This window comes from Lepeophtheirus salmonis, chromosome 2 (genome assembly GCF_016086655.4).
Source record: "Lepeophtheirus salmonis chromosome 2, UVic_Lsal_1.4, whole genome shotgun sequence".
Taxonomy (NCBI): Eukaryota; Metazoa; Arthropoda; class Copepoda; order Siphonostomatoida; family Caligidae; genus Lepeophtheirus; species Lepeophtheirus salmonis.
In genome coordinates, this window is record NC_052132.2 from 34,559,818 (window position 1) to 34,572,183 (window position 12,366).

Here is a 12,366-nt window from a genome sequence, read left to right on the forward strand (position 1 = left end):
AATACACATGGCTTATCTTATATAAATTTATATTTTAAAATGATATTGATATTTTTAACATGAAGATAATAAAAAGAAAAATTAATTTGAAACTAAATTGTGTCTTTAGGATTTTATAACACAAACATTTTTTTGTTTAATAATATTTGTATATATTATAAAAAAGCATGGAATAAATACTCAGCTGAAAATAAATTATTAAATTTCAGGGCAATTAAAAGTATGGATGGGTTACAAATTTTTCAGGTGTAAACTTTGGATGTCATACATATTTTAAGTTATATTGTATTTATTTTCAATTGAACTATATAACATTGGTAGTCCCGTATGGAGACCCAGAACTATTTAGTATCATTTTGCATTAATTCATTTTCATGAGTCCGATGGAGTTACACTGATTGGGTATAAGCCAACATTATGATATTACAATTAATAAATATGACGTAAGAATTGTCTGTAAAGACCAAATACATTAAGTTTATTTTCTTCTCTAGGAACAACCTATACGCAAACATATGCACATTGATTTCAAGATAATAATTTCTGGGCATACAGTATTTAATGTTTATAAGAATACTAAATACTTTAAAAAAGGACTAAATTAAGAATATTAGGAAATTATTTTCGTGCATAAATTATACAAAACAATTTTGAATTATAATATTAGTAAAAATTAATACTTGTAGTTTTACAATTTGGAACGTTTTCTTGACACTTTGCCTTTTTATTAGTTCTGCCCACGTTTTTCACCCTTTGTGATTCTATAGTTACCATTATTACTGTTCCATCTCCTTCATTCTGTTAATAAATTGCACACGAATGGACGTTGAAAGAAAAAGTCCTCTGAATTTTTAATTGCCCCGCCAATATAAAGTGCAGAGTTACTTTCCACTGTTGATTGTTAGTGTGGTGTGAGGATGTATCAATTTCAGCTATTGATTCTTCATTTACATAAAAAAGTACATTTGAAGACGCATCAGAGAGATACCCTTTCTTTTAAAAAATCATTGCACATTAAAATTATTGTTAACACTTGTAAATAGAATATCATCTGTTATTTGCCCTTTGATTGATATGGTGTGTTTCTGATTGATTTACCCCGAGAAACATACAAATGACTTGAAAAATTTTAATAAAAGAATAAAGCATAAATTATAGATTGTAGGTACATTTTTTTAACCTTCACTTAGACAGAAAATAATTTATAAAAAATTAAAATTATCTAAAATTTCCTGGTAAATATGCATAGGTATTTTTAATATTTTAAATAATATTAATGAGTGCAAAATGAATTGAGTCGTTAATAAATAATACAAAATTTAAATGACGTAGTTATTCAAATTTTTCAACTATTAATCCTTTAAACAGTTATATTTTATTTTGTCACTAGCTGAGTTATAAAAAAGATGTTCACGAATTGAAGTTAAGATCTGTGGTATGAAAAATATTTTTGTATATTTATTAATCCATCAAGAATAGTAGATAAACTGTGCTTCTTTATAGAGAACAAAAATAGAATTTTTGGCTAAAATGCATATTCCATGTTTGTCAAAGTAAATACAATTAGCAATACCATATTTCAATCGAGTTTTTTTAAATCTCAAAAAAGACCATGCGTTTATATGAATGATGTTTCCTTAAATAAAGACTATACATACTTGCTTCTCTTTCCATTAGTTCTATTCATCATTTACTATTAATGTTACGCATATATATATACATATATTTATTTTTGATTATGCTCATAAGATATTCTAAACGCATCGTTCAAAGTTTTATTATATTTTATTTTTTTCTTGAATTTCTTCGTTACCAAAAAATAAAAAAAATTCTTTTTTTCATAATGTCACGCATACTACAATATTCTTTGATGATATGAAAAAGTCTCAAACAAGCCTTTTGAAGAAAAAATATTTATTTATTTATGGCTATATGTATGTAGATGGTTATAGACACATCGTCGTCATCTATGGAATGATGTCTAATATTTGACCGAATTTAAACGAGATTCGAATAATGAATTAGGAGTTCATTTGTCGTTAGAAAAAAGAAAGACTATAAGATAATATTTTTTAAGATAATGTGTAAAAAATTCAAATTGCAATAGTTTTTTTTGCTTTGCCTTTGGATTTACATACAGGGTTCTGTTGCAATACGGTGTAAATTAGCATTAACTTTCTCATTAATATAGGAAGGTCAAGTTATTCATTTTTAATATTCTGGTTCAGCCATTCTCTGTGCATAAACTTCAATACACATTTCTTCAGTATGATTGAGAAAAAAAACAAAAGGCAGAACATTGCATATCTCATAGATGCTGAAGTTGAGTTGGAAACGATTATAGACATTATAAAGTGCTCCAAGAGCCATATTTTCTCAGTGGACAATATGAAAAGACCCATATACTGTAGGAGGAATGGGAAGGCACAATTTAAAGAGGGATCCAGAGTTCATGTCCAGCCTGGTGAAGAATATCAAAATCCACCCCACCAAATCAATAAACCGCCTCGAGAACAACTTCTCAGTGTCTGCTAGGGACAACAGGAGGGACGTGAAGAGTGACTTGGGACTTCCTTCATTCCTGAAGACACCACGCCACCTTCTGACACATATCATAAAGGCCAGAAACCTCTCAAGTGCAGGTTTTGCAACATGACAACATAATAACAGGCCGGGATATAAAAAGTAGAAAAATGATTTTTTTTTTCATACTATTTCACTTAATAAAAAAAGGTCGTCAATTTCTTTTACAAGCCATTATGAATCTTTATATCAAGACAATATTATTTTTCGGTATAAGGTTATTATAAGTAAGGCTTTGTGTGTTGTTTATGATGCTCCTCATTTAAAATGTAAAACCTATAGATCACAATTATTTTAATCAAAGCTTCTCTATTTTTAGAGCTCTTGTGAGTTGGAATTTGAACAGTGGAGTGTATTCTCCCAGAAAATGGAGCTTATTTGAAGTAAAGTAGAAAAAATAAATTATTTATATATTGTAAACTGCCCAATAAGTAAATATTGACATTCTTTTCTTTTTTTTATCACCAGTTATGAATTCGTTCGATTATTTTTGGTGATACTTTTTTCTCATGCACTCTGTAAGCTTCACGTCCAACACTTATTTTGTATTGTGACCTAAAATTAGGTTTAAATCATAAATACTAAGTCAAAATACCAGCCAGTGACGCATCATCAATCTATCTCAATTTATTGTAAATATGATCATCCAATGTTTATTAGAACTAATAAATATTTAATTAAGTCTTAATTGAAAATAATGGCAAACATATGCGTGCATTGTGTCTGTTGTGTTAGGTAACAGTGAAAAATAATTAAAAATTAACTGGCGAATTCAATTAGTAGATTAATGTCTTACTCTACTGCAATATCTATAAATGAAAGAAACACCTTGTAGATAGCTTTCTATAATTTTAGAAATTTTTAAAGGACCTATCACAACAATGGAAAAGAAGGAAATAGGATCAATTAGAAGTTCAATATTTACACTATAATTGCCGAGATGAATTTTTTGATATAATGGCATTTTTAATGCTCATTTTTCCTTAGTTGAAGTTGAATTATCTTATTTCATTCAAAGTATTATTTGAATTTTAGAAAACAATTTTTCAATTTAAAAAATAAAGTAAAAATATTCAAAACTGTTAAGAAAGGTTTAAATGAATAAATCATGTTTTTTTGTATTTATTAATATCATAGAGAATAAAATATATATAATGGGTGTCCCATCTAGCGGTTTTATTTTGAACTACCACTTTTTTGACGTCTGACAGTTGTAGTAACATTCTCATTGTGTCTAATATTTTGTAAAAGGTCTCCGGCTTACGAAATGGTTAAGTTTACACTCGAAAAAAATTGGGAAGTACTGAACACTTACTTCCAAAATGGAGAGTCTTCAAACGAAACTGCAATAAAATTACATCGGTCGAAATAAAGCACCTTCCAAGCAGTTTGTGGATAAATTTTGAAGCGTGTGCGCGAAACTGGTTCGTTAATGGATAAAACAACGCGTTCCCGTGTTCGTCCAGTGCGCTCAATCGAAAACATTGCTGCTGTTGCTAAAAGCGAAAAAACGAGCAAGGAGCTACCATTACGGTCAATGATGAGCGCTATCGGGCCATGTTGGAAGATTTTTGTTTCCCCAAATGGAAAAGGAAGACATCGACGACATTTGGTTCCAACAGGATGGCGCTACGTGCCACACAGCCAACGTTACAGTGGATCTTTTGCGCACTGTCTTCGACAATCGCATCATAAGCCGAAACGGCAACGTCAACTGGCCACCTCGTAGCTGTGATTTGACTCCCTTGGACTATTTTTTGTGGGGAACCGTCAAGGATAATGTTACACCAAACATCCAGAGACGATTGACGATTTGAAACACGAAATTGGAGCCGCCTTTGCAGCTATTGAAGCTCACACAATCGAAAATGTATTGAAAAATTGGGTCGACAGAATGGGCTACTGTTAGGACAGCGACGTTGGCCATATGAATAAAGTGGTGTTCCATTATTAACTGGAATGTTGAGGCCTTCAAAAAAAAAAATTATTGAAAAATATTCATCCGTCTTTTTTTTAAAGCAATATCAAAAAAAAAAAAGTTTCGTGGGTCACTCTTTAATTGAAAAGTTTATATTAATTGGTGGGTGTAATTCTTGACAAGTTGATTATTTAAGGTCGGAAATTTCTTTTTCTAGTTATAATTACCCAACGCACATTTTGGCGAAGGACCATTTTGGAGATTTGGACAAATAACAAAATTCGATAAATTGATATTCAATTAATAATGATATTACAATAAAAAAATATTGATTTCATGGAATATATTTATATTATTGGTATATAAATAAGTATTCTTTTACAGAATAATGAAAGTTATATAAACACAACACTTTCCACTTTGTAATGATGGAGAATGTGACAAAAGAATCTGTGCCAAGAAAAAAAAATCAAATTTTAATATCGGTAAGAGATATTTAAGGCACTTGGAGTTGTGGAGGACTTTATAATTTCCTTCAGAGTTGCCCCCAACTTAAAGTACTTTAATTAACACATTACAGCCAATAATTATTTAAAACAGTTTGAATAAATTCGGGGATAAAGTCCATATATCGAGTATATGACTCAAATATGATAATTAATATTTATAAAAAAAATCTCATAATATTTTTGGGACTCTCGTAGGTGGCGGTTAATTAATTTTACCTATCGCCAGTATCAGTAGCATTTATATGTAAGAAGAAATATTTTATTTGAATACATATCTCTAACTAAATTATTGCATTTAATCTTTAAAAAAAGATATAAATTTATTCAAATTCGTTTATTTTGTATTTACGTTAACAAAATTTCATGAAAAATATCATAAATACAATAGTGGTTTATATTATTTATGAGGGTTATATAAACAATGTGGACGTTGGTCAATAATGCATCAGAAACACCCAAATTTCGTCTTCCTCTTGCACATTGGACATTTGCAACGTCTTGACCGAGTGGTAGCCTCTCAAGCTTTTGCTAGCTTCTTCCCTAAAAAATAGATAGAACCCCATGTTCTATGTAATATCTGTCAAACTGTCTCGAAAAGTTTGTTAACAGTAAGATATTTCCTATGGAAACAATTTATTCTTATAAATCACTATACCTACACTCCTGGCGAGAGGTTCAATTTTTAAACAAGTAATTCCAAATTCAAATTTATATAGTGGTAAATTAATTAACCTATCGCCTGGAACAGATTAAGCAAATTAGATGTTGACATGTAGTACACCACAGCCAACTGTTTTTTATTCTGACATACCATGCATTATAACAAAATGTTATCAATTCTGTTGTGCCACAATGCCTAATAACCAAACTATCATTCTGAATTGAATTGTAAGCTCATATATTAATATATAAAATATAATTTTTCGGCCAAATCTTCCAAATTGACCTTTGTTAAATGTCCGTTCGACGTATTGTCCGTCGGAACAAAAAGGTTTACGGCAAACCTTTCCCTCGCAGAAGAAATTATGGCTATTCTAGTACTCAGAACTGTTATAACCCCGATATATTAAAAGTTTATATACACTTTTTCGTTATTTATAGGGTAAGATTGAAAAATAAGTTTGTGAAATTTTAAAACCCAATTAGTTTTACAAAACTGTTATTAATTTATTTTATGCAATATTATAAACTACATAATACGATTATAACTGAAGAGGAATTAAATACTCCATATACTTCTTCGTTTGAAATGAAACATATTGGAATTTACATGTTTATTAAGGGAGTTGAAACATTTAATTTTTATTATTTATAAACCAAAATGATCACTTTTTTCAGGATTATGAAAGTACTAATTAATATAAATTCAACGTTTTACTTCTTATTATATATCCATTATTTTCTTATTATATATCCTACCCAAAAATGAATATGAAAAATGAAGATGTAGGGGGAACAGGATATGTCTTAATATAAAATATGTCTTCTTTGATAATAATTCATTATTTTTTAAATAATATATTCTTGACAACTTAAGACACTACTATTTTAGATTATGAACTCACAGGTATAAAATGTAATATAAAAAGTATCAATTTGTGAACTGATGCTTATACAGGGGCGTCCGTATGGGATAGGCTGGAAATGCTAAAACCCCTCCCCCTTCAAATTAAGAAATGTTTGTTTATTACTGTGTTGTTTTTTTTTCAGGATGCATAATTTTTACGAGAAAATAGTGATAATTTTGTTTATTGTTCTGAAAGATTCGTTTTCTTAAAAAAAAATCATTCTGACAAATTATGGTGGTGAGACACAAAATTTAATATTTGAATTTTTTTTTTCCAAAAATATTAATTTTTTAAAAATAGCTTTAGATTTTTAAACTTTTTTTTCTAAGATATTATACATTCGAAGTTTATTTTCAGATATTTTTTTCACAAAAAAGTCATTATTTGAGATGTAGATTTTTGATTTTTTTTCCAAAAATTGAAGATTTGAAATTTTTTCTTCCAAAAAATAAAGATTTGAAATTTGTCACAAAAAAACAAGTAATTGTTTGTTAATAGTTATAAATTTTTGATTTTTTTTACTCAAAGATTTAATATTTAAAAAAAATTTCTAAGAAATTTTTTAAAATAGCTATGGATTTTTTCTAAACGTCTATAAATTTGAAATTTAACTTTAGATATTTTTTTCAACAAAATTAAATTTTTAAAAATAGCTATGGATTTTTGAAATTTTTATTCAAAAATTTTCATTTTCAGGCTTAAGAAAAAAATATATATAATCTATAATATATATACACCCCTGTTATAGTATCATTTGTAGCAACTAAACAGGAGAAATAAAATTGTATAATACTAAAATATCATTTTTTATGTTAGGGTGGGCAAACACTTCAGTTAATTACTTAAGTTGAAAGGAACGGAGGTTAAAATGAAAACAAGAACGCCGATCAGTCAACATCTAAAGGCAGTATATATCCCTTCGAAGCGGCTATAGATACTTCTACAATACTAAAAAGGAAACAACTTTTATAAGCTGGTGAATTTATGTAGATACGCCCTTCTTACAAATACTCACAAAGTATGAACTTACATATTTATGATGCAAATTACTACTTTATCATCCTTTTCGCATCCTTATGTTTATGATAAATGAAAGGGTTTTTTTTTCTTTTGTATAAATGTACATTGTATGTATAACTATTTGCGTGCTCATGGAGCCTCAATGAGCTGAGAAAGTAGTTTTGAGCTGTAGTTTAGTAGTTCAAAGAAGCCACGACACAATATATAAAAATATAATTTGGGAAAAAGAAATGAAATTTCCTCTCACTTTTTTTTTCTCTGTGGGTGCTCTAATCTTTTACCATATTACTCATATACATATATTTATATATATTAACAACAGACCTGTAGGCAATTTGGACTTTTTTTTTATTAGTATTCTGAGCATATGTTTGTTTATGGCTTAATGTTTGTTGTTATAGTGCTTTACAAACACATACAAGGATGAAGGCCTTTTTATCTTATAGATATGGAGGGTAGGCCCCCCTAAATTAGGATTTTGATAAATGGAGCTATCTTGAATGTATGAGCATAATGTTTTTCTTAGATTAATAGTTACGCTTCCTCTTCCTGCTTTTTCTTCCAATCTCTCTTTAAAAATATCCTAAGAAACAATGGAATTAAGGTGGTGCAAATATAAGTTTTTGAACTGTCTGGATGCATTTTTTTACTGTTGTTCATAAGAGTCTTGATATTGGATTATGAATGAATATTCTATATGTACACTACACACATTTTAATGCTCAACACTAACATATAGCTGCCTAAATTATACAGAGTTTTTCAAATGAATTTTATTTGTAGTATTAAAAGATTTGGTAAACAAACTATAAACCATATGTTAGTGTTCAAGTGCTTTGCAAAAATCTACTAATTAATTGCTAAATATTGTATGTAGAACATATAAAAAATAATAGGACATATTAGGCTCAAATAATGGTTAAATAACGCTGACATATAGCAGTAAAAAAACATTGGAAACAAGGAAGCACATACTCTACATTGCTCTGAAATGTAAGCTATGTATGTAAATTGTTGGCTTTTTTAAAGACAGTATGGTCGATAATTGTAGAAAATGTTTCATGTTAGAATGTTATCAATCAAAAAAAAATAATTTATTATTACATTTTTCAGAGTTATCTCTTCTACGACACGTTTGCATAAAGAAAAGGACCAAATGTCAATAAAAAAGTAAAAAAAAATTTTGATAGCATATCTCAAATTCATACACGGAATTTTGTCAAATTTAAATTAATAAATATCCACTGTTCCATTATAACTAGAAATTTAATTTATTAGTACCTTTAACTCATATCATTACACATTTCTGGGAAGGTTTTTATGTTTTTTTGAGGTAGGTTAACCCTTAAAAGGTTGTTATGTATCATTTTAAAATATCATTAATAAATTAATCATTATGATGAAAAAAGTTTTAAACTGTCAGTTAAACTTCAATTTAAATTTATTCTAATGAGAGATTAATCTCCAGTATACATTGGCATACATTAAGTTGGTGGAAAGGTTTTTATGTATTTTAACCAATTAAGCCGTAGCTTTGGCTTAATTGTCGTAATTGTTTTGTATGTAAGAATCATACAATTCTGACATTTTTTAAGGTGTTGTGTATTTTGTTATTTTTGATACAAAATGATTAATTAAAAATTAGGCTTATAGCCCCTGATCTATGATTTCATGTTTCTGCTCTGCATTTCAGCTATATTTTTGAGTTTACCCTTGTGTGGTTCACTTTTGAGCTAAAAAATAGAACTTAATAAAAAATGCCAGAATGGACAATTTTCCTTTATAATGTCATCATATTCCTAAGCAATCTTCCTTCCACTATAACAAACGAAAATGTAAATTGTAACGTTTTTTTAAAAATTTTTAGTAGAAAATATATCGAAACTATGAAAATATTATTTATGTATCAGGAAATATATTTAAACATGCCGATGCAAATATTATTCAAGTTAAAAAAAATCCAAAAGGTTCGACTTTTTGTTTTAATTTAAAGAAAAAATATATTTGTCTTTTTTTAAGAGAAAATAATATCAGACACAATGATGTATCGAATATCTAAAAGTGTAAATATGATAATTGAAACACTTCTCAAATACGGATAATTCATGTTTGCAAATGTGAATATTCAATCCACCACTATTTTAAAGTATACCAACTCCTTGTGACCCCATTTCCAACCCCATTACAAATCGGGAATGTATTACTCCTGGTTGCAATAACCACGTCGTTTTACTATACATATGCATATTAATATATACTTTTTAAATGTACCTCAACACATGTTCCCATACAAGAATTATAATAATCTTTATTAGCCAACGTGCTTTTAATTCACCGAACCCGGAATATCTACACATATCTTGCTACCAGATAATAAAGCTTATAAACCATTTACTATACATAGCCTATGCTATGATTCACTTACCTTGAAAAAGGCTTCATGGAGGCCAAAATCATCCCACATATTCAAAAATAACAATAAAAAGAAGAATCAATGCAAATAGATGTTAATTTCAAAATGCTTACAAAAGTAATTACTGTCTAAGAACAATTCATTTGTAATACAAACAATGTGTGTGTGTGTGGGGAGGGGAGGGGGGTAGTAGTTTAGTTGTAAATTCTAAGCATTTTCATGGGTGCCAGATATTTTTTAATTGAATTTTTGAAAAAAAAATTATTTTTATTTTTCAATGCTATCATTTTAATATTTCATTCTTCAGAAGATAACATCTAAATTACATAATGTAACCAGGAGTGTGTGTGGTTATAGAAGAGATAAAATAACAGTGTAGAGTTTTGGGAGAGTTATATTAGGCCTTGTTGGACTCAGATGATTAGAATTGATGATCGATATCATTCCCATATATGGTCTTGTTCGAAACGGAGGTGGATTTGTGTTTATGGTCTTCATCTCGCAGATGCTTTCATGGAGGAAAACTATTAAAATACCCTGACAGCTAAGCTCTTCTTTACGCGAACATTCTTCAAAATGTCTGACTTGTCCATTCAATTTGCAAACAAAAAGATGCTTAAAATCTACTATCTTATAAATGTATATTAATATTACAAATATAATGATATTTGTAATATTAATGAAAATACACGCATTTTAAGCACGACTAAAAATGCGCACATTTTCACTTGTACATAATTTATTTACCATCTGTTTCCTTTGAAAAAACATAAACAATAGTGACTTCAAAATTGGAAACTACCATTCGGATACAATAATCATAAGATACATTCCTTTAACATATATATTATACCTAGGATATTTTTGTGATTTATTCTTTTGCATTAATTCCTTGAGAGTGTTCTTTGTAGAGCTACATACACCCTCTCCCTCTCTCTTCCATTCACAAATGGAGAAATCCATTTTATCCTAGTCAAAGTAGACTCATAAATAAGAATCCTAGGATTTATTATGTAATGCGGTTTTGTATTTTTTGAGAGAAATCTATAATTTATACACACATTTGTGCTTATTTACAATCAAATGCATGCTTTTTCCCTTAGATAAGTATATGTAATGTATTTACACCTAAAAAAATATGCATAATCTAAGTATGTAACCTACCTAGCTATCGAAAATATAAATTAGACTGATCCGTTTTCAGGTTTATATTTGTATCCCTTGCACAAAGATCTTTTCGGCTGAAAACAATCAAAATACTGACTTTGGCAATGTTTGAGACATCTCCAGCTATTTTTGGCGTGGCACGGATCATTTTAGTTTGGTAGTAATCGTATTTCTGGGTCATAAATAGCGTTATTTAGGCCTCTTGTATCTGTCCAAATATGATGTTATGAGTAAAAAGTTGAACTTTTTATATCTTTTACTATAAAATTAATCATTTGTTTTTAATAATTGAAGAGTTAAAAGGTAGGCTTAATTATATGCAGTTTTCCTGTTTTATCAAACATTGTGGTATCAACATTTAATTTTAGTTGAAGTAATATTTGTTGAAAAATATTGAGAAACATTTTTTTGTGTTATGTTTGATAAATAAAACCGTTAACAATTTTTTTCAAACTAAAATGGGCTGTAATGTCTAAAAAATGGTCTGAGATGCTTCAAACTTTACCAAAGTTAGTTTTTTTTTGTCCTCAGGAGAAAAGATCTTTGTGCAGTGTAAATAAAATATTAACCCGAAAACAAGACATTTTAATTACATATATTCATAAATATGTAAATACATGCATACTTAAATATTCACAGAAATAATGAGTTAAATCTGATATTCTAATGGACCCTCTAGTCAAAATCTGAAGGCAATGATTTTTACTTTCTTATAAAAAAATAATTATTCTATATTGTTTATGAGAACCAGATTTAAATACTTGTTCTTGTATTTTGAACTCAAGTCCTACTTTTGTTTTATTAAACTACGACTCAGGTTCTAAAAAGACACATAATTGGAAAAGACGTGAGACTCTCTGACATAATTTATTTCAGAACACTTATAATTATTATAATTTAATTATATTTTATCCTTTAACCTTTTAACGACAATGGTGACACCAAAATGATTTTTTGCATAGATATTTTTTGTATAGCCAAGAACAACATCTATCAGTGAAATTAGTTTGCCAAATATTTGCATCCTTAATTTCCAAACGTGTTATATTTTTGTTCTTTAGGCATTACAATGCTTAGGGTAGAAAACCTAAAGCTTTAGCAACAAACAATATTCAAGATTATACTTTTTCTTCAGTTATGTTAAAATATACATATGTAGTGATCTAATTTAAGATAACCATTTTAGCG